The 24108-nt window shown below is 38.5% G+C and overlaps 1 protein-coding gene and 1 long non-coding RNA gene across 11 annotated transcripts in view; both read left to right on the forward strand.

Moving 5' to 3' along the window:
- Nucleotides 1-24108, forward strand: part of RANBP17 (RAN binding protein 17) — a 371265-nt gene that overhangs the window by 98005 nt on the left and 249152 nt on the right. The window lies entirely within an intron of this gene.
- Nucleotides 9-24108, forward strand: part of LOC138850214 (uncharacterized) — a 34120-nt gene continuing 10020 nt past the window's right edge. The window contains exon 1 of the long non-coding RNA XR_011389900.1: nt 9-23882. This is a non-coding gene — a long non-coding RNA (uncharacterized lncRNA). The remainder of the gene's footprint in view (nt 23883-24108) is intronic.

The raw sequence follows: 24108 nt of genomic DNA on the forward strand, positions 1-24108 counted from the left end.
AGGTTTTTATAACTGTAGATTTTGAAAAATGTTATTGAAGATGAAGAAATATAACAGTCTTAAGCTGAATGATACATTTAGGAAATTTCTACTAAGAAATCTAATTTACCATTTGAAATCAGTTGATGAGTTGGTACTGAAATGTAGAGTTTGTTTTATACCTAGATTTATCAATTTTTTGAAGATTGATTAGCAGAACAGTAAATAGTTTTACATTGGTAGTCATTAAATCCTTAAAATTATTTCAGTTAATGAATTTTGCCTTACTGGTTTCTATTTCAAGATAAAAGCGTAAGATTTGCTATAATAGTAGTTCTGAGGTTTTTTTGGACACATACATGGTTTCCAGTATATTCCACTCATTCCTTCACATTTTTATATGCTACATAATGAGAATTAGGAGAGTTAGATGTGTCCTTGAGAGGCTTAATGTAGGGAATATTTTAGTATGATCATCGAAAGTTTAACATCAATGAGTTTAGATTAATTGATCTTTAGGCATAATGTGGGATTGAGGTCATTTATGTGAACCCTAAGTAGATACTTAGTGGTATAGTGGTACCAGCCTGCAAGATTGGTATTACTGTTCCCATCTTACTAATGCAAGAACAGATTCTCTGAGATATTTAGGGAGTGCACCATACTGTCAGTCTGTGTCCATGAATTCCACAGCTGTGGATTCAGTCGACTGTGTGAAATGAAAAATGTTCAAAACAAACACGGTACCCATACTGAACACATAAGACGTTTTCTCTTTGATATTTCCTAAACAGTGTAGTCTAGCAATTTTCATTTACATTGTATTAGGTGAATTACAAATGATCTAGAGATAGTTTAAAGCATATGAGAGGATATGCTTATCTTTTATGCAAATATTATGCCAATTTATATAAAGAAATTGACCATCTTTGGATTTTGATATTTAAAGAGAGTCCTGAAACCAAGCCACTGCAGATATAAAGGGACAACCATCTCTATGACACAGAGACCTTGAGACTTTTTTTTTCTCGTTCTGGAATTGTAATACCACAAAACCTTCTCGGTTAAGAGTCCTGAGGATATTCTTTCTCATTTGGATTTATAGTTTGTTCTAGTAATGTTGGAGGATTTATTTGAGAGTTCTAAAATAAAATTTTTATACTCGATTTAGCTTTTTTATTCTAGAAAATTTAGCTCAATCTTCAGTTCACATATGATTTTCTGGCAATAATAATTGTACAGCACTATGGAAAAATATTGATTTTAAGATTATCCTTTATGGCCGGCGCCGCGGCTCACTAGGCTAATCCTCCGCCTAGCGGCGCCGGCACACCGGGTTCTAGTCCCGGTTGGGGTGCCGGATTCTGTCCCGGTTGCCCCTCTTCCAGGCCAGCCCTCTGCTGTGGCCAGGGAGTGCAGTGGAGGATGGCCCAAGTGCTTGGGCTCTGCACCCCATGGGAGACCAGGAAAAGCACCTGGCTCCTGGCTCCTGCCATCGGATCAGCGCGGTGCGCCGGCCGCAGCGCGCCCGGCCGCGGCGGCCATTGGAGGGTGAACCAACGGCAAAGGAAGACCTTTCTCTCTGTCTCTCTCTCTCACTGTCCACTCTGCCTGTCAAAAAAAAAAAAAAAAAAAAAAAAGATTATCCTTTAGTTTATTTCAGGTATAGTTTTTATAACTTTTTAGGGAAAACAATATAGCTTGATGCTTCCTTTGTTGATTATATTGTAATAATTAATTTGTTTTTAGTATTAATAGCAGTAGAATTTTTATAGACTTTAGCTGCCATTGAATGAGACAAGCAGTAACTAGAAATAAATTTTTTGGATGATCACTAAGACAAAATAGAATCAGACAAAAATTACATGATATAAATTTTATACAGGGAGCCTCCTTTTAAATGTCAGATATGCTTCTTAAGGTGGAATATATATCAAATTATGGCAAGTTCTCTTTTTTTAAAGATTTATTTTATTTATTTGAAAGAGTTACAGAAAAAGAGAGAGAGGTCTTCCATCCACTGGTTCACTCCCTAGATGGTTGCAGTGGCCGGAGCTGAGCTGATCCGAAGCCAGGAGCCAGGAGCTTCTTCCAGCTCTTCCATGTGGGCCATCCTCTGTAGCTTTCTCAGGCACATTAGCCGGGAGCTGGATTGGAAGTGGAAGAGCCAGAGCTTGAACAAGCACCTATATGGGATGCTGGCATAGCAGGTGGGGCTTTAATCTGCTGTGCAACAGCACTGGTCCCAGATTCTTTTTTAAATATACCCAGAGAGTTCATTATTTTGCCTTTGTAAAGGTGCATAATCCTGAAATGTTACTTATCCTGTATGCTTTTGGCATGGGTTTTAGAACAGTATAATGTGCAATAGAAAATCCTTATTATTGCTTTCAAGTACTTGGACAGAAATATGTAAAATGAGACTAGTTATTTTGGACAGTGGAATTTGAGAGTTTTTTTCAAATTTTTTGTTTTAATATAAATTAGGTGTGAAAAAGTTACAGATTAGTTTATATTTTTGAAAAAGCTTACATATTAGGAAAATCAACACCAGTTATCAGACTGTATTGATACTTCTGCAGTAATTTTAAGAAATTTGGATGCATGAATCTTATTATCAAATGGAGCTTAGTTCTAAGATGACTTTATTTCAAAGTCATTACTATCAAATAATCCTAAAGTGAAGCTAAAGCATCCAGTTTTTCAGTTTTTCTGATTACTTCGCTTATCTGTCTTAAATAGAACATGTTTTGGTGTCCATTAAGGACATTAAGAACTGTTTACATTTTATTTATCCATTTTTGTTTTCCTAGAGGAGTTTTCACTGTTTTTTTTATTCATTTATTTTTTTATTTATTTGAAAGGCAGAGTTAGGAGGAGAGACAGAGATCTTCCATCTATTCCATAGAATAGACAGAGATATTCCATCACTCCCTAAGTGGCCACAATGGCTGGGGCTGCGCCAGACTGAAGCCAGGAGTCAAGAGCTTCCTTTGGGGGTCCCATGTTGGTGTGGGTACCCAAGCACTTGGGCCATCCTCACTGCTTTCCCAGGCACATCACTAGAAAGCTGTACTGGAAGTGGAACAGTTGGGTCTCTAACCTGCACCCTTATGGATGCCAACATCGCATATGGAGCTTTAACCTGCTGTGCCACAACACCGGCCCCTGTTTATCCCTTTACAGCAGGTCAGCAAGGTTGGTATTACTGTTCCCATTTTACTAATGAAAGAATAGACTCTCTTAAGACATTTAGTATGTTCTGTATACAGTTAGCCCTCCATTTATGGGTTCTACATCTGTGGGTTTCACCAACTGTGGATGGAAAATATTTGAAAAAGACTATTGTGCCTGTAACTGAACATGTGCAGAATTGTGTTTTTTTTTTTTTTTGTCATTCTCCAAACAATACAGTATAACAGCTGCATAGCATTTATATCTTTTTAGGTGTTATAAATCTGTAGATGATTTAAAGTACACAGGAGGGTGTGTATAGGTTATATGCAAATAAATACTTCACAATTTTGTATGCGTTACTTGAGCATCCACAGACATTAGTTTCTGTGACAGTCCTGGAACCAGTTCCTCATGGATATGAGGAACAACTGTATTCTATTTTTCTGGCAACCAGCTAAGGAAGACTAGGTAGAAAATCTTGGGGGCCAGGTAAAGCTGCTGCCTGCAGTGCTGGCATCCCATATGGGCAATGGTTTGAGTCTGGCTGCTCCACTTCTGATCCAGCTCTCTGCTATGGCCTGGGAAAGCAGTGGAGGATGGCCCAAGTCCTTGTTCTCCTGCACCCGCTTGAGAGACCGAGGAAACTCCTGGATCCTGGCTTCAGATTGGTGCAGCTCCGGCCATTGTGGCCATCTAGGGAGTGAACCAGCAGATAAAGACCTCTCTCTCTGCCTTTCCTTCTCTCTCTGTGTAACTCTGACTTTCAAGTAAATAAATAAATCTTTTTTTTTTTTTTTTGACAGGCAGAGTGGACAGTGAGAGAGAGAGACAGAGAGAAAGGTCTTCCTTTTGCCGTTGGTTCACCCTCCAATGCCCACTGTGGCCAGTGCACCGCGCTGATCCTAAGCCAGGAGCCAGGTGCTTCTCCTAGTCTCCCATGCAGGTGCAGGTCCCAAGCACTTGGGCCATCCTCCACTGCACTCCCGGGCCATAGCAGAGAGCAGGCCTGGAAGAGGGGCAACCGGGACAGAATCCGGCGCCCCGACCGGGACTAGAACCTGGTGTGCCGGTGCCGCAAGGCGGAGGATTAGCCTATTGAGCCGCAGCGCCAGTGTTAAATACATAAATCTTAAAAAAAAAAAAAGAAAGGAAGAAAGAAAATGTTTCTTGATGGGTATATTTTCCAAATCCAAATTTTGGCAAAAAAGCTTACTAGGTAACAGAAATTAGATAATAGTAAAAATTAGTATGCCTTTATTTCTTGCTAGGAACTGTGCTAAGCACCTTTAAGCATTATCTCATTTAGTTGCATCGATTGGTACTTACAAGGTTCTACCTAATTTCTCTTCAGCATATGTTGCCAGCTTCAATCTTCAGTACCCTACAAAATGCTAAACTTGCACCACTTACAGTATGTGTTCTAATGTTTCAGTCTGTGTCCTCTTTCAGTTCTAAATATTAGAACAAAATGTTCCCTCTTCCTGGGACACTATTTTTTAAAAATCCAGCCTTTTCTTATCTGCTTTATTCTGTTAACTGTCGTTTTCACTTCTCATCTTTTGGATGTCCTTCCTAACTTTCAAGTTCAAGGGGCATTCTTTTTATCTGTATTCTGTAACATCTGTATAACCCTTCTTTTAGTATTTATTACACTGCATTGTAATTATTTGTTAGCAAAGCATGGTTAGACTGTAGTTTTGATAATGACTATTTCTGCCTTGTTGTTATCCCCAGTGGCCTGGCATGTTGGTTGTATGCTGTTGATATGTGTATTTAGTAGAATTCTGTAGGATTTGGGCCTAGATCTTTTGTATAATACTTTCAGATAATAAAGGTTATGTTCTTGAGTTGGGAGATGATACTGACTTGAATGAAATTATTCAATAGTTTTAAATGTAGTATTTTTTAAAGATTTATTTATTTATTTGAAAGGCAGAGTTACAGACAGGCAGAGAGAGAGAGAGAGAGAGAGAGAGAGAGGTCTTCCAGCTGATGGTTCACTCCCGAGATGGCTGCAACAGGCCAGAGCTGTGCCGATCCGAAGGCAGGAGCCAGGAGCTTCTTTGGGTCTCCCATGTGGGTGCATCTTTCACTGCTTTCCCAGGCCATAGCAGAGAGCGGGGTTGGAAGAGGAGCAGCTGGGACTCGAACTGGCGCCCATATGGGATGCTGACACTTCAGGCCAGGGCGTTAACCCACTATACCACAGCGCTGGCCCCATAAACTATAGTATTAATCACCTTGAAATTTTTATAAAAGCCTGTATGTGCTTTTACAATGTGAAATCACCAGAGTCCTAAGTGATGTGTGTGATAGAATTATGTTCTATAAATGAGAAAGAAAAGCTGTAAATAGTAGCTTTAGGTATTTGTGGAATGATTACTCTGTGCCAAATACTTAGCTCAGAACATGGCAAAAATTATCCAAGCTCGTTCTCACAAAACACTATGAAAATATTTAATTAACACCCTCCCTTTTGTAGATATAGAAACTGAGCCTAGAGTGGTCAGTTAGTGTGCTGAAGTGTTTGAATCTGGATTTGAATTGAGAACAACTGACTCCCTAGCCTGTATTGCTAACACTTGCTGTATTGCCTATTACTGGATCTTTCTCCCATGATATTGAATATTGGCTGGTCTCTTCAAACTCAGCAAGTTCTGAAAAGAAACTTACCATCTTCTTCTTCTTCTTTTTTTTTTTTTTTTTTTTTTTTGACAGGCAGAGTTAGACAGTTGAGAGAGACAGAAAGTTCTTCCTTCTGTTGGTTCACCCTCCAATGGCCGCCGCGGCCGGCACACCGTGCTGATCCGATGGCAGGAGCCAGGTACTTCCTCCTGGTCTCTCACATGGGTGCAGGGGCCCAAGCGCCTGGGCCATCCTCCACTGCACTCCCAGGCCACAGCAGAGAGCTGGACTGGAAGAGGAGAAACCGGGACAGAATACGGCACCCCAACCGGGACTAGAACCCAGTGTGCTGGCGCCACAGGCAGAGGATTAGCCAAGTGAGCCGCGGTGCCAGCCAAAACTTACCGTCTTCTAAAACCTTCTCTTACTTTCCTATTTTAAGGAAGAATGACATTGAACCCCAATGCCCTTTCTATTTCTTTTTTCTTATCTGTCACCTAATGCTGCTGATGTTATTTTCTCCCCATCTCTTAGCCCCTTCCTTTCATCCTAGTTGTCACTGCTTAAGTCTTCTGTACTTTTTTAAAAAAATTTATTTGACAGAGTTATAGACAATGAGAGAGAGACAGAGAGAAAGGTCTTCCTTCCATTAGTTCACTCCCCAAATGGCCGCCACGGCTGGCGCTGCGTTGATCCGAAGCCAGGAGCCAGGTGTTTCCTCTTGGTCTCCCATGCAGCTGCAGGGGCCCAAACACTTGGGCCATCCTCCACTGCCCTCCCGGGCCACAGCAGAGAGCTGGACTAGAACCCAGTTGCCATATGGGGTGCCAGCACCGCAGGTGGAGGATTAACCAAGTGAGCCACGGCGCCTTCCCCTCTTAAGTCTTCTAATTGCCCTCTTTGTTTCCATATTCCTTCTTCTTACTCTGGTCCATTTTCCTTACTGCCACCAGAATGATCTTTTCTTCATTAGAAAAGAAGACTAATGTAATGAACACTCAAATACCCTCACCCAGCTTTGTGAAATCTTAATGTTTTGCTATATTTACAAGCTCTATTTTTTAATTGAACAATAATGATCTCCTGTTGCTCTGATAGCATTTGTCTTCTTTCCCAAAGGTAAATGGTACCCTAAATAAGTGGTATTCTTATCTTTGGTTTTGTTCTTATTCCACCTTTCTATGTGGAATATGTATTTATATGTATTTATAAACAAAAGATATTACTGTTAACGTTATATAGTAGTAGTATGCAGTTTGGATCCTTAGAAACTTCCTTTTTATTAATTAATGCTGTTCTTTGATATTTTATCCATGATGATACATACATTTCTAATTATTGAATGGTATTACAATGTATTACTATGTCATCATATCCTCAGATTTTCTAATGATACATGTTAAGTTGTCTCCAGTTTTTCAGTTTTACAACTAATACTGCAGAAAACATTCTTGCACCTTTTTCCTCATGCATTTTCCCCCTTCTTCCCTCTCTGTCTTCTTCCCTCCTTACCCCATCTTTCCTTTTAGAAACTTAAAATTATATTTAAAAGAAGAACCCAAGAATAATACATCTTTTGCGGGCTCTTAGACATAACTCTGACACATAAGACTATCCTCTGCTTAATACCCTAAAAGGAAATGATTCTTTGGGAAAAAGTTTTACTAGTAAGCCTCATAATACAACTCTTTGGGGACTGAGGTCCTTTCTGGGAAGTTACTGTGCAGTGATTATTGTTGTTAATTTAACAATTAACACTCTTATGTGTGATGTCAGTGATCACTCAAGGCTCTTAACATGAGCTGCCAAGGCTATGGAAGCCTTTTGGATCTACAACTCGGCAAGGCCATAGCAAAGTGGAAGTTCTCTCCTCCCTTCAGAGAAAAGTACATCCGTCTTTGATGGCCGCTTCTTTCCCCTGGAGTCTCACCCACAGAAATCCTTCATATAGAACATTTTTTTTTGCCACAGTGTCCTGGCTTTCTATGCCTGAAATATTCCCCTGGGCTTTTTAGCCAGACCAGAATGCCTAAGGAGCTGATTCTGAGGTCAGATGCTATTTAAGGCGATTGTCATTCTATGAGTCTGCTATATGGACTGCTTCCCATGTTGGAACATTCACTCCTTTTTAGTTCTATTATTATTATTACCAAACACTTATTCCTATTTATATGATCATTTTAACACTTGATCCTATCTCTATGATCACTTTAACACTTATTTCTATCCATATGATCTCTTTAACACTTGAAATGCTATTCCTACCTCTTAGCTTAAGAGGATTTGGGGGTCCCATGGCAAGTTTTTAAACTCTACCCTTAGAAGTAAGTCTGTAGGAATGTGTGCAGAACTATACTGCTTTACAGTTACAGATTTCATATATTTCACAATTACAAATATAGGATCATGATAATTCTTCCCACTATGCCCGCCCTCCCACCCAAACTCCCACCCCCCCCTTCCCCTTCCCTTTCTTAGTCTCACTTTTATTTTTTACTAAGATCTATTTTTAATTAACTTTATACACATGTGGTTAACTCTATGCTAAGTAAGGAATTCTAGGATTAGTATGAAAGAATAATAGATAAGTAAAATAAGAAAGGAAGAGAAAAGGCAGCAAACAAAACAAAACAAAACAAAACAAAACAAAATAACAAATCAAACCAAACCAAAACAAAAACTTTTCCTCAACAGTCAAGAGAAGGGCTGTTCAAAGTCATTGCTTCTCAAAGTATCTATTTCACCTCTACAGGTTTCCTTTTAAGTGTTCTATTAATTATCACATGACTGGGAGAACATACAGAATTTGTCCCTTTGGGACTGGCTTATTTCATGGGACTGGCTTATTTCATGAAGTATGATGTTTTCTAGTTTCCTCTATTTTGTTGCAAATGACTGGATTTCTTTTTTTGTTTGTTTGTTTTTACTGCTGTGTAGTTTTCCACAAAGTACATATCCCGTAATTTCTTTATCCAGTCTTCACTGGGTGGGAAACTTGGGTTGATTCCATGTCTTTGCTATCATCAATTGCACTGTGATAAACATGTAGGTACAGATAGCTCTTTGACATGCTGATTTCATTTATTTTGGGTAAATTCCCAGGAATGGGATAGCTGGATCATATGGTAGGTCTGTCTTGAGATTTCTGAGATACCTCCATACTGTTTATCACAGTGGCTGTACCAGTTTACATTCCCACGAACAGTGGATTAGGGTACCATTTTCTGCACATCCTCACCAGCACTTGTTTTTTTGTTGATTTCTCTATGAAAGCCATTCTAAAGGAGGTGAGGTGAAACCTCATTGTAGTTTTGATTTGCATTTCTCTGATGGCTAGTAATCCTGAGCATTTTTGCATATGTCTATTGCTATTTGGATTTCCTCTTCTGAAAAATATCTGTTTAAGTCCTTTGATGGTATGAGATTCTAAAAAACTAAGTTATTTATTGTATGTGGAGTATTTGTGTGTTTGTGTGTGTGTGTTGTGTGTGACGGGGAGAGAGAGAGAGCGAGCACGTGTGAGCATGTTTACTCCTAAATGCTCACAACTGCCAGGCCTAGGTTGGGGAAGCTTGTGAACTCTATACAGGTCTCCCAAGTGGATAACGGTATCCCAATTACCTGAGCCATCACTGCTGTTTTCCAGGGTCTGCATTAGCAGGAAGCTGGAGTCAGAAGCCAGAGCTAGAAATTGAACCCAGGTGTTCCAATGAGGGATATAGGTGTCCTAATTAATGTCATAATGACTTGTCTAAATGCCTACCCCAGCATGATTTTGTATATAGAAAAATTTAAGGATCCACTAAAAAACTGTTAGAATTAATGAACAACCTCAGTAAATTTGCAGTAAGTTTTTATTGATATAAAATCAACATAAAATTAACTTAATTCCTATGCATTTGCAACAAGCAACCCAAAGATGAAATGAACCAGCATCTTAAATGTAATAGCATCAAAAAGAATTAAATACTGGGAATGAATTTAATAGGAGAAATGGAAAACTTATAATTTGAAAGCTATAAAACATTGTTGGAACAAATTAAAGAGGATCTAATAACTGGAAAGCTGTCCCATGGTTATGTTTGAAGATAGCAATATTATTAAAGTAGCAATACTCTCCACATTGATTTTCATATTCAACACAATCTTATGTGTTTTCATTACAGAAATTGATAAGCTTATTCTGAAATTCATATGAAATCAAAAGGATCCAGAATAGCCAAAACAATATTAAAAGAGAACAAAGTCAGAGGATTCACACCTCAAAATATCAAAACTTACTGCATAGTAGCAGTAATCAAGACATTGTGATACTATCATAAGATTAGATATGTAGATGAATGAAATAGAATTGAGATTCCAGGTGTAAATTCTCACATACCTGTCTCATACCTTATGCTAAAATGAAGTCAAAATGAGTAAGATGTAAATATGAAAGTAAAAAAAACTCTTAAAACATAGGAGTGAATCTTTATGACTGTGATTGGCTGATGTTTTATTAGAATCAGCACCAAAAGCACAAGCACCCAAAGGAAAAAATATATATATTTGACTTCATCAAAATGAAAAACTTTTGTATTTCAAAGATCATCATCAAGAAAATGAAAACAACCCACACAAAATAGGAGATATTTACAAATCATATATCTGTTAAGGGATTTACATTTAGAAAATATGAAGAACTCTTGCAATTAACAATTTAAAAATGTAAATAAAAAATGGTCAAGGGATTTGAATGGACATTTCTTCAAAGAATATATATAGATGGCCAACAATCACATAGAAAGATATTCATTATAAGATCTTCCACTGCTTTTCCATGCCATAGCAGAGAGCTGGATTGGAAGTGGAGCAGCCCAGACTCAAACTGGTACCCATATGGGATGCTGGCACTGTATGCGGCAGCTTCATCCACTATGCCACAGCGCTGGCCCCTAGATAAAACTTTGTACAGATGTTCATGGCAACATTATTTCTAATAGCCAAAAGTATAAAATATCTGAATGTCATCTGATGTATGGATGTTGTAATTTGGAATATCTCAAAATAGAATGTTATTTAGCCACAAAAAGTATTGAAGTACTGACACATGCTACATCATGGATCATCACAGGAAATACTAGATTAAGTTAGAAAACTAGTCAGAGGCCGGCACCGCGGCTTACTAGGCTAATCCTCCGCCTAGCGGCGCCAGCACACCGGGTTCTAGTCCCGGTTGGGGTGCCGGATTCTGTCCCGGTTGCCCCTCTTCCAGGCCAGCTCTCTGCTGTGGCCAGGGAGTGCAGTGGAGGATGGCCCAGGTGCTTGGGCCCTGCACCCCATGGGAGACCAGGAAAAGCACCTGGCTCCTGGCTCCTGCCATCGGATCAGCGCGGTGCGCCGGCCACAGCGTGTGAACCAACGGCAAAGGAAGACCTTTCTCTCTGTCTCTCTCTCTCACTGTCCACTTTGCCTGTCAAAAAAAAAAACAAGCCGGCGCCGTGGCTCAATAGGCTAATCCTCCACCTTGCGGCGCCGGCACACCGGGTTCTAGTCCCGGTCGGGGCGCCGGATTCTGTCCCGGTTGCCCCTCTTCCAGGCCAGCTCTCTGCTATGGCCAGGGAGTGCAGTGGAGGATGGCCCAGGTGCTTGGGCCCTGCACCCCATGGGAGACCAGGAAAAGCACCTGGCTCCTGGCTCCTGCCATCGGATCAGCGCGGTGCGCCGGCTGCAGCGGCGGCCATTGGAGGGTGAACCAACGGCAAAAGGAAGACCTTTCTCTCTCTGTCTCTCTCTCACTGTCCACTCTGCCTGTCAAAAATAAAAAAAAAAAAAAAAAAAAAAAAAAAAAAAACACAAATATTATATGATTCCGTTTATACTAATGTGAAATGCCCAGTTTATAGAAATGGAAGTAGATTGTTGAGTGCCTCAGTCTGGAGTTACTGGAGACTGGTAGTCACAACTGAAAGTTTTCCCTTTATAGTATTGAAATATTCTAAAATTGATTGTGGTGATAATTGCACATGTCTGTGAATATACTAAAAATGTTGAATTCTACACTTAAATGTGTGAATTATATAGTAGGTTAATTAACAAATCTATACAAAGGAAAGAAAGAAAAAACTCACTTTTAAAACAGGCAAGAAATTTAAACAAGTACCTTGAAAGAAGGTAACCCTAATAGCTAGTATGTGTATAAAAAGATGCTCAATATCATTAGTCATTTTCAGAGAAGTACCATTTAAAACCCAAGTGAAATACTATTGTACATCCAGCAAAATAGATAAACATTGAAAAGATTGATAAAATAAAGCCTTGGTGATGTATGGGAGTGTGAATTTTGGAAAACTATCTGGTTATATGAACTAAGAGCTTAACATTAGCCCACCTTAAAGAGTCATCAGTTCTCTCAGATAAACCCAGAACAAAAGAATTTATGTGTCTGCCAAATACCAAAGAAAGTTCATTGCAGCTCCATTTATAATTCCTAAAATTGGAAACAATCCAAGTATCTGTCAACATTCAAATGGATAAATAAATCAACACATAAAGTCATACAATGTAATACTACACTGCAGTTAAAAATGAAAAAAACTGCACATAAAAATTTGGATGAATTTATGATGATGAGTTTATAAATAATCAATTTAGTTTTGATGATGAATGGAAAAGTCAGACATAAAAGTGTGCATGTTTTATGATTCCACTTACCAATTTCACTAACAGTGAAAACTAATTTATGATGATAGAAATCCAAATGGTGGTAACCTTTCAATAAGGATATATTGACTGAGGAAGTAAATAAAGGACCCTTCTCAGGAGCTTGAAATATCTTGATGGGGCTTACATGAGTGTATACGCATGTAAAGATTCACTGGGCTCATAATTATGAGTTAGTCACTTTATATTATACTTCAATTTTTTAAAAATAAGATCATTCATAGAAGCCTAATGTGGAAAACAGAGAAAATCGGCCTATCAGCAAAAGCATGGGTAAAGTATGGCATAGTCATATGATTAAATTCTATATAACAATGACAGTGAATGATCTAAAACTGCATTTATTTTTTCCAAAGAATCCTTTTATTTAAAAAGTACAAATTTCATAAGTACAACTTTAGGAATATAGTGGTTCTTCCCCTCTATACCCTCCCTCCCACCTCCACTCCCTTCCTACCTCTTCCTCTCCCATCCCATTCTTCATTATGATTTGCTTTTAATTAACTTAATATACAGAAGAACAACTCTATACTAAGTAAAGATTTCAACAGTTTGCACACACACACACACACAGAGTATAAAGAAGTGTTTGAGAACAAGTTTTATACTTAATTTTCATAGTACAACTCATTAAGGACAGAATTCCTGCATAGGGAGTAAGTATAGAGTGACTCCTGTTGTTATTTTAACAATGAACACTCTTGTGTATGACATCAGTGATAACCTGAAGCTCTTGACATGAGCTTCCAAGGCTATGGATGCCTTTTGAGTCCTCAAACTCCATCAGTATTTAGACAGGGCCATCAGCAAAGTGGAAGTTCTCTCCTCTTCAGAGAAAAGTATATCCTTCTTTGATGGCCCTTTTTTCCCCCGGGGTCTCACTCACAGAGATCCTTCAGGTAGGATTTGATTTATTTTTTTTTATTTTCTATTTTTTTATTTTATTTTATTTATTTATTTTTTTTTTTTGCCACAGTGTCTTGGCTTTCCTTGCCTGAAATGCTATCTTGGGCTTTTCAGCCAGACCAGAATGCCTTAAGGGCTGATTCTGAGGACAGTGATGTTTAGAATGTTTGTCATTCTATGAGTCTGCTGCGTGGAACATTCTCTCCTTTTTAATTCTATCTATTGTTATTGTCAGAGACTTGATCTTATTTATATGATCCCTTTAACACTTAATCCTTTCCATATGATCAATTAAACACTTAATATGATCACTTTAGCACTTAAGATGGCATTATTACTACCCAGCTTAATGGGATTTAGAGTCCCATGGCAAGTTTTTAGCATTACCTTTAGAAGTAAGTCCTTAGGAATGTGTGCAGAACTATACAGCTCTTCCATGTCTTATTCTCACTCTGATTTTTTTACTGGGATCTATTTTCAATTGACTTTATACACATATGATTAATTCTATGGTAAGTAAAGAGTTCAATGGTATTAAGAAGAAAAAAAAATCTCTTCCTTGACATCAAAACAAGGGCAGATCAAATCATTGCTTCTCATAGTGTCAATTTCGCTTCTACAGGTTTACTTTTAGGTGCTCTGTTAGTTATCACAGATCAGTCCCTTAGGACTGGCTTATTTCACTGACTATGATATTTTCCCGATTTATCTATTTTGTTACAAATTACCAGATTTCATTTTTTTAACCACTGTGTAGTATTCCATGGAGTACATGTCCCATAATTTCTTTATCCAGTCTTCAGCTGATGGGCATTTAGGTTGATTCCAGGTCTTAGCTAATTGTGAATTGAGCTGCAATAAATTTTTAGTATTTCATTCTGACTTCTCTTTAATATCTCATTTTTGGGAGCACTTTTCATTTAGATCGTGAATTTGCTTCTGATTGCTTCTAAGTTATCTGAGGATTAGTTTTCTGATTTCCATTTCTGGCATATTCTCGATCTCTTCATCTTTACCTTCTATTATTGAAGGGCTGTAGTGTTCCTTTGAGGGGCTCATAATGTCTTGTTATTCTTATTTAGGGTTTTTCTTTTGTTTTTTTGGCTTTTGTGTATTTTTTCTTTTTTCGTCTGGTTGCTTTTTTCTTTAATTTGTGTCTTTGTGCTTGTGGTGAGGTTTCCCTCTGATATGAGCTGCTGTGTGTTGTTAGTGGAAGCATGCAGCCCCACCTCCTGGAATTCAATAACTGCATTTCTTTTTGGATAAACCCCAAAAGCCTTAATATAGTTTATGAAAATGTTGTTCAATAACACTTCTTCTATAAGCTATGTTAAGAATAATTTATATGTGTGCGAATTCTGTAGGAAAAATAGGAAGATGTCTATAGGATTGGTAAACATTAAACTAGACAATTATTATCTCTGGATGAGAAGAATATTAGGGAAGAAACCACACTTCACCATTATCAGTAATTTCTTTCTTAGTCTGCATGGTAGTTGTGCATGGGTATTTATTTTCGGTCTGTTTTCCTTATTTGAAATATTTACTCTACAAAATAATTGTAAAAACTATAGTATATTGAATAGTCTCTCCCCTTAAAATGCTAATATGATGTCAGCAAAGAAATATATTTGCAAAGAAAAATATTGGGGTGATGTTAGAAGATTGAAGACTTGAAATGAGCAACTGAATGTCTAAAGTGCTGTTTTGATGTATCAGAGAGAGCTGAACCTTAAATTGTTACAGTAGAAAAAGCTAGTAGTTTAGTTGATTTGACTAAGCCCCCGGGAAAAGCTCAGAACTTGGACTCACTTTGAATACTAGGTTTCAGGTTGTGGAGAAAAATAAGATAACTGATTTAAAGTGTATATTAGGATTCATTAGGTTTTTAGTGCCCCTAATAGAGATTTCCTCTCAAGTTCTTACAGGAGACAGGAAGTTATTTTTATTTTTTAAATTAATTTATTTATTTGAAATAATTATAATGAGAGACAGAGACAAAGAAATATCTTCCAGCCACTAACTCACCCCTGAGATGGCCCAACAACTAGGACTGGGCCAGGCTGAAGCGAGGAGCCAGGAGCTTCGTCCAGGTCTCCCTGAGTGGCAGGGACCCAAGCATTTTGGCCATCTTCCTCCGTTTTCTCAGGCTATTAGAAGAGAACTGGATTGGAAATGGAGCAGCCAGGACTGGAACCAGCGCTAATATGGGATGCTGGTGTCACAGGTGGTGGCTTTACCCACGAGGCTACAACACTGGCCCCTGGAACCCAATTTCTTGAGCCAACACAACTGCCTCCCAGGTTTGTATTAGCAGAAAACTAGGTCATGAGTCAGAGCTGGTACTCAAAGCCAGGTATTCCAAGATAGGAAAAAGCATCTTAACCGCTGACTTAAATGTTAGGTTAACCACCTGTCCCAATCGCATACTAACTGAATAGAATTGTGGGTTCTATGTCTTCAATTCTATAGAAAAGGACAGCCACGGTCCACAGTTGGATTGATCCATGAGTGTTAGTTATCTTCTTTTTTTAACTTTTATTTAATAAATATAAATTTCCAAAGTACAGCTTATGGATTACAATGGCTTTTTCCCCCCTATAACTTTCCTCCTACCCGCAACCCTCCCCTCTCCCGCTCCCTCTCCTCTTCCATTCACATCAAGATTCATTTTCAATTCTCTTTATATACAGAGGATCAATTTAGCATATATTAAGTAAAGCTTTCAACAGTTTGCACCCTCACAGAAACACAAAGTGTAAAATACTGTTTCAGTACTACTTATAGCATTAAATCACATTGTACAGCACATTAAGGACAGAGATCCTACATGAGGAGTAAGTGCAGTGACTCCTGTTGTTGATTTAACAATTGACACCCTTGTTTATGGCATCAGTAATTACCCTAGGCTCCTGTCATGAGTTTCCAAGGCTATGGAAGCCTTTTGAGTTCGCCAAGGCCATAGTCAAAGTGGAAGTTCTCTCCTCCCTTCAGAGAAACGTACCTCCCTTGATGACCTGTTCTTTCCACTGGGATCTCACTCGGAGAGATCTTTCCTTTAGGTGCTTTTTTTTTTTTTTTTTTTTTTTGCCAGAGTGTCTTGCTTTCCATGCCTGAAATACTCTCATGGGCTTTTCAGCTGGATCCAAATGCCATAAGGGCTGATTCTGAGGCCAGAGTGCTGTTTAGGGCAACCGCCATTCTATGAGTCTGCTGTGTATCCTGCTTCTCATGTTGGATCATTCTCTCCCTCTTTTTTATTCTATTGGTTAGTATTTTCAGACACTAGTCTTGTTTATGTGATCCCTTTGACTCTTAGTCCTATCATTATGATCAATTGTGAACAGAAATTGATCACTTGGACTAGTGAGATGGCATTGGTACATGCCACCTTGATGGGATTGAATTGGAATCCCCTGGCACATTTCTGACTCCACCATTTGACACAAGTCCGATTGAGCATGTCCCAAATTGTACATCTCTTATTCCCACTCTGATATTTAACAGGGATCACTTTTCAGTTAAGTTTCAACACTTAAGAATAACTGTGTATTAATTACAGAGTTCAACCAATAGTACAAGTAGAACAAAAAAAAATACTAAAAGGGATAAAGTATTAAGTTGTTCATCAACAGTCAGGGCAAGGGCTGATCAAGTCACCGTTTCTCATAGTGTCCATTTCACTCCAACAGGTTTCCTTTTTGGTGCTTGGTTAGTTGTTACTGATCAGGGAGAACATATGATATTTGTCCCTTTGTGACTGGCTTATAGGAAGTTATTTTTTTGGAAGTTTGAACAGCTGATGGATAAGAATGAGATGTTGGGGAGCAGGTGTTATGATGCAGTGGGTTAAGCTGCCACCTGCAATGCCAGCACCCAACCCATATGGGCATTGATTGCTTAGAGTCCTGGCTGCTCCCATCCAGCTCTCTGTCACTCCACCTGGGAAAACAATGGAGGAAGGCCTGAGTGCTTTGGCCTCTGCCACCCACATGGGAGACAAGGATAGAGTTCCAGGATCCTGGCTTTGGCCAGGTCCATGGCTGTCATTTGGGGAGCGAACCAGTGGATGTAAGATAGATTCTCTGTCTACCTATCTCCCTCTCCCTCTCTCCTTTTCCCACTCTTTGCGCCCTTATCCCCAATACCTCACCTGTCCCCTCTCTGTAAATCTACCTTTCAAATAAATTAATTTTAAAACATGAGATGGTGAAGGGAACAACCTTCTAGACAATGTAACTATCATAAATTGTTAGGTAAGCTTAAAACACTAGATTGGTAAATGCTTTTGTGATGAAAAAACTCATTTAAGTGAGAGATCTACAGATACACAAACATGGGATTCTCAGTTTCAAAATTAGCCTAATTGCCTGTGACCCTACAATGAAGTTCACTAGAAAAAAAATTCCTTTTGTAAGCAAAGAGCTTCTGATAAGTAAACAGTTGACAACTGCCAGCCTTTGAAGAAAGCCTCTTGTATGAAGATCAAAGAGAAAAACAGCAAATGGGAAATTGGATGAAAGTAAATTAATATTGCAACCATGAAACAAGAACAGGATTCTGCTAAAAGTATTATTTAGAGAAGAAGTCTCTGAAATGTAAGACATGACCACAGAAATGAACACTTAGGTTTGGAAGATAAAGCAGCAGGTATCACCCAGAAATTAAAACAATGTTAAAAATAGATAATGAAAAGGAAAAATTAGTACAGGAGGTCAGCATTGGGTTAATCAGAGTTCCAGTAAGAGGAAGTGAAAGAATACTGGAAAGTTTCCCATAATGAAAGACCAAGGCTTCCATATTGAAAACAACAGTGCAGGCGTTGAGTGAGTACAAAAAGATCCATATCAAGGTACATCATTGGAGTTCACATTATCAGAGAGTGAAAACAGAAGATCGTCAGCTTCCAGAGAAACAAGAACTCAAGGGCCTTGAAATGAACATTTTATTGTCCTTCTCAATTGCAGTACTAGAAACAGAAAACAGTGAAACAATGGCCTAACCACTTTTGAAAAAAAAAATTGCAATGTAAAATTATATATCCAATAAGACTTAAACAACAGTGAAGGTAGAATAAAAACATTTTCAGTCAAACAAAGTCTCAAGCTTTCCTTCCCTTACATCCTTTCCTGGGAAGTTGCTAGAGGCTGTGTTCCACCAATTAAGAAGGCAAATGAGAAAGGAGATGGCATGAGGTCCAAAAATAAGGATATCCAACACTGTAGAGAGGCTAAGGGAAGCTCTAGAATGGCAGCTGTACCTCAGGGAAACCAGTTAAAACTTAGTAAAAGGTAAAATATGAAAAAACTTTGGTAAATGAAAAGACAAACTAAGTATTTGTGCAAGAAAGGAAATGTTTTCTTAATATCAGGTAGCTTAGTTGTAAAAAGTAAGGTACCCTCTGTCTCTCACTGTCTATAACTCTACCTGGCAAATAAAAACAAAAGTAAGGTGCATTGTCAGATATATGCTAGGGTGTCAAAATATAATGTCTGTAATTTAAAAATAAATGGCTCTGCAGCATGTTATTTAGAAGAATGAATGAAAATAGCCAATTAGAGTTGAAAGTGGGTTGACCAAGTGTTGGAATTACATTTGGGAAATATGTTAGAGGATGGCAGCTTTTCATTATTACTGTTTGTTTAAATGGTGTATTTGTATAACAGAAATGAATGTGAATTTGAATAATTCCAGTATATTTTATGCATACAATATGGTAGATATTTTGACATCAGAAAAGCACAGGGGCAGGATATTTAGCCCAAAGGTAGGGAATCAGAGAAGGTTTCTGGGAGAGAGGATTCCTGAGTGAAATCTGTAAGAATTCATTGAAGGCACTGCAAAGGGAAGAAAAGTGGGTTGTATGTTCTAGGAGGTAAAAACAATATGCAAAGCCTTAGAATTTTTCTACATTTGAAGAAATTCAAGTAAGCTAGAAGAGCTAAGGCTTGCAATATCTCTAGTTACAGAGCCAAACATTTGTAAATTCTCAGCAAATGTTTTTTGGATGAATTAATACATAACTGATATAAGGAAAGGGTTTTTTTAAGAGTGGGAAGTCTGAGAAAGGAGACACATGACAGTCACATGCATTGTTCCTCTGGTCTACAGCACCAGAACTCTATAATCAAGATTGAGCGAATTTAGCCCTCTACAAACTAGTCAGTTCATTATTTGGTCGTTGTGTAGGTTCTTTCTGAAATACGTAAATATTCTATGTGAGAGTTTAGTAATACATAGTTATAGTTATCCTATATGCTTATGGAATAAAATATATTAATAAAAGTGTGGCTAATAGGATATATGTCACTCAGTAAAAATATTAAACTATGATTGAAAACATTAAACATTATATTTTAATATAGCAGAATTTTCCCTGTTTTTGTATAACATTTGTTTTCTGATGTTACTTGTGCTTCCCTTTATTTCATTATATATTTGCCATCATTTATTCTAATTAAAAGTTATCTCAGTTTATTGGGAATAGTTTTTTTTTTGTTTTTTGTTTTTTTTTTTTTTTTTTTTTTTGACAGGCAGAGTTAGACAGTGAGAGACAAAAAGGTCTTCCTTCTGTTGGTTCACCCCCCAAATGGCTGCTACAGCTGGCGTTCTGCGCCGATCCGAAGCCAGGAGCCAGGTGCTTCCTCCTGGTCTCCCATGCAGGTGAGGGCCCAAGCACTTGGGCCATCCTCCACTGCCTTCCTGGGCCACAGCAGAGAGCTGGACTGGAAGAGGAGCAACCGGGACAGAATCCGGCGCCCCAGCTGGGACTAGAACCCGGAGTGCCGGCGCTGCAGGTGGAGGATTAGCCTAGTGAGCCATGGCACTGGCATGGGAATAGTTTTAAATATTACATTTTTGAACTACTACAAATATCTACCAAAAGTTGGAATTTTCAACTTTGTTCCTAAATCTCTCTATTAAATCAACCCTTCTATCACCATCAATTTTCCCTTGGTTGGTAACAAAAACTCACCAGTGAGTGAAATTCTGAAAGTTTTAAAAAAATGCTGTTGTTTAGATCTTGAATTGTATTTTACTTTAAAATGGGTCTAGAGGTTGGGTTTGTTAGAGCAGTTAAGGTACCAGTTAACTTCCTTTGTACAATACTGATGTGACCTGGGTTCGAATCCCAGGTTCAAGTTCCATTTCCAGCTCACGATTCCACCTTTGTGCTAACGCAGATCCTGGGAGGCAGCAGATGATGGCACAAATAATTAGGTCCCTGCCACCCACATATAAAAGCTGGATTGAGTTCCTGTCTCCCAGTTTCAGCATGGCCCAGCTCTGGGCTCTGTAGGCATTTGAGGAATGTCAATCTCTGCCTCAAAAATAGAAAAAAAAAAAAATGAATGTATATAGAGAATTTAATTAATGATACTGATGAAGCATACTATTAATAGAATTAGTCTGAATTCTGGCCTCCTAGAAATTGAGAATGAAGATAATTCTGTTTCCTTTTTTGAGTTTAAATTTTGAAATAGACGAGTTAATCTTAGCAATTTTCTCTCTGTTTCTTCATTCCCTGATTTGACAAACTATCCAGTCTGTCACCACTGAAGGAGTATCATCCTCTAAGATGATATGTTTGTCTTTTCCCATCACCACTCTGATGTAATAGTGCCAAAGAATTCAAATGATAGAACAAAGTAAATGGCCGGCGCCATGGCTCACTAGGCTAATCCTCCACCTGTGGCGCCGGCACCCCGGGTTCTAGTCCTGGTCAGGGCGCTGGATTCTGTCCCGGTTGCTCCTCTTCCAGTCCAGCTCTCTGCTGTGGCCCGGGAAGGCAGTGGAGGATGGCCCAAGTGCTTGGACCCTGCACTCACATGGGAGACCAGGAGGAAGCTCCTGGCTTTGGATTGGCGCAGCGTGCTGGCCGTAGCAGCCATTTGGGGGGTGAACCAATGAAAGGAGACCTTTCTCTCTGTCTCTCTCTCTCTCACTGTCTAACTCTGCCTGCCCCCCCCCCCGCCCCAAAAAATAAAAAAGTACAAAGTAAAGTTAAAAATCAGGCTGTGAGGATGAGGTTGCTGCTTGGCTGTGGGCATCATCTTGTCTGAGAGTGTACATGTAAATTTCCCACGTTTTTGCCTTGATACTCCTGAATATTGATACTTCCTAAAAATTCCTAAACTGCTTTCCAGGACAGTTCTCAAGTCCTGAGAAGGTTATGAATCCAGAGGAGGCAAAAGCAGGATAGTAATTTGTAAATAAATGGGGTGACCATATATCCAGATTTGACTAAGATTTGCCCAATTCATACATGTTGTCCTGTCAAAATTGTTAGTATCTTCACCAAAAGTGCCCCTGTTTGGGTGATAAACAGTTTGATCACCTTATATATAGGTCCCATGTTTATAATTAGGAGATAATAGTAATTCATAAGTAGTAAGTAACTTTATATGAAGACGAGGCAAATTGTTTTCCCCCTTTGGACTCTCTGGCCCTTGGTATTTGAGTAAAGCCTTGTTTATGGATGTCATAAACTAGAACTAGTGATATCACACATGCAAACAAATACGTTGTATCCTTATAATTCTGTAGAATAACTTGAATTTGCAGTATTTTTCTAGTTGTCCAAAATAAAAATGGAAATTATCCTAACTTTTAAGCTTTATCTCTGTGTATGTATTTCTAAGTTGTTCTGTGTGATTACTTGTTATCCAACTTTTCTCCTGCTGTTGAGTACACATACAGAGCAGCAGATGGCATTCTCTCCCTGCAATTGTTAGAGCCTCGTGTATGGTATGTTACTAACAGTTACTGTTCAGTTGAGTAGGAGAGCAGGTAAATAATGAAACAGATAAACACAACAGTAACTTAAATGGACTGCTGTAACTGTAAGTTGAAAGTATATACTAGCATCTGTTTCCAGACACTTGGGTATATTTTGATTGTTGGTAAAACATATCTTTGTATGATACACCATATTTCAGAAAAGTGTTTAGAAAGTCCAATCACATGGACTTTCACATGGCTTGTGAAAGTCCAATCACATGGTTTGTGCATAGTATTTTTACTTTGGTGAGAAATAAGTAGCAATTTTAAAACATTCTAAACAGCAAACATTTAAAATATTTCCCAGTGTATCAAATGTAGCATGTAGGTTATAGGAGGAAAGTACCTGTGACAGTTGAGGTTGTAGTTTGGAGCTTTGCTTTTACAGAATACTGCTCACTGACTTTTGGAATTTTTCTGTTTTTTAAAATGCTTCAAACTTTACTTGTGGACTGCTTTCAGATTGCAATTTTCTGTACAAATGTATCAGAATCTGTTTAATTATAGAGTGTTGTTTGAGCTAGTTAGGCTTTCTGACTTGGTGATTGGTTAGGGCTTTTAATACAAGTTAATGTTTATTTATACTGTTAGATTGTTTTACTGCTCGGGGATTTGTTCTTTCTGTAGTCATATAATACATCTAATACATATATTTCACATCAGAATTTAGTTAAGCCCTTTTTAAAAAGGTGATTTCTCTACTCCCCCTCCCACTTAATTAAGCTCACATGATAATATATGTTAACTACAAAAAAATCACATTCTGTAACATTGCTTAACAGAAAGTTTTGCAAATCTGACTACAGGCCCAATTATCTTATTTAAAAATTGTCTTTGATCTATAAATGGATTTGTCAAGTTACACTTTTAAGTTTGAGCTCCATAAGTGCATTTAAATGTTGATTCAAGAGCCATTGGTAATTGAAATTATGATGTAAGCTGGAGAAATACAAGATGTGAATTAGAAAAATATAGGCTTTGATTTTTTAAAGGCTAACTCTTACTATTTATTATTTAGCATACCAGATTAAATATACCATTATTTGACAAATCTTATGTGAATTATATGTAATTATATAATTATGTATACATTCATTTAACACTTACTTTTTCCCTTGTACCAAGCATTATGTTAGAACCTGGAAGAATACTGAGATAGTGATTCTTTGTGATTACTTGAAAATATATTTGCTTTCCCAGAGAGTATCCTCCCCACCACCAGAGGTTTTATAAAGTTTGTTTTTCTCCTAGAGAGAGAAAGAGAGAGAGAGTGAGAGAGACCTCCGATCTACTAGTTCAATTCCTAAATGCCCTGTAGCTGGGAACTCAGTCTGGTTCTCTCTTGTAGGCTGCAGGTACCCAACCCCCTTAAGCCATCACCTGTTGCCTTCCAGGGTGCTCATTAGCTGGTAGCTGGACTCAGGAACACAGCTGTAACTCAAACCCAAGCACCCCAATATGAGATGCAGGCATCCCAAGTGGCCTGTTAACCACTGTGCTAAAAATATGCCCGTCTTAAAATATTTTAAATATATATTTTCTTCCCAGTTTTTTCATTTGTTTTCAATTATTATAAGTTCTAAAGCATTTATGCCATTTGAGATTTTGTAGACAAATGCAGAAAGTGAAACTCCATATTTATTCTGATGAGAACCCAGATTTTTAGACTGTTTCCTGAAGTAGTTACAGTTTGATCACTTTTTAAAAATAAGGTGGAGGCCGGCGCCGCGGCTCACTAGGCTAATCCTCCGCCTAGCGGCGCCGGCACACCGGGTTCTAGTCCCGGTCGGGGCGCCGGATTCTGTCCCGGTTGCCCCTCTTCCAGGCCAGCCCTCTGCTGTGGCCAGGGAGTGCAGTGGAGGATGGCCCAGGTGCTTGGGCCCTGCACCCCATGGGAGACCAGGAAAAGCACCTGGCTCCTGGCTCCTGCCATTGGAT

Source organism: Oryctolagus cuniculus, chromosome 6 (assembly GCF_964237555.1).
Source record: "Oryctolagus cuniculus chromosome 6, mOryCun1.1, whole genome shotgun sequence".
In the NCBI taxonomy this organism is placed as follows: Eukaryota; Metazoa; Chordata; class Mammalia; order Lagomorpha; family Leporidae; genus Oryctolagus; species Oryctolagus cuniculus.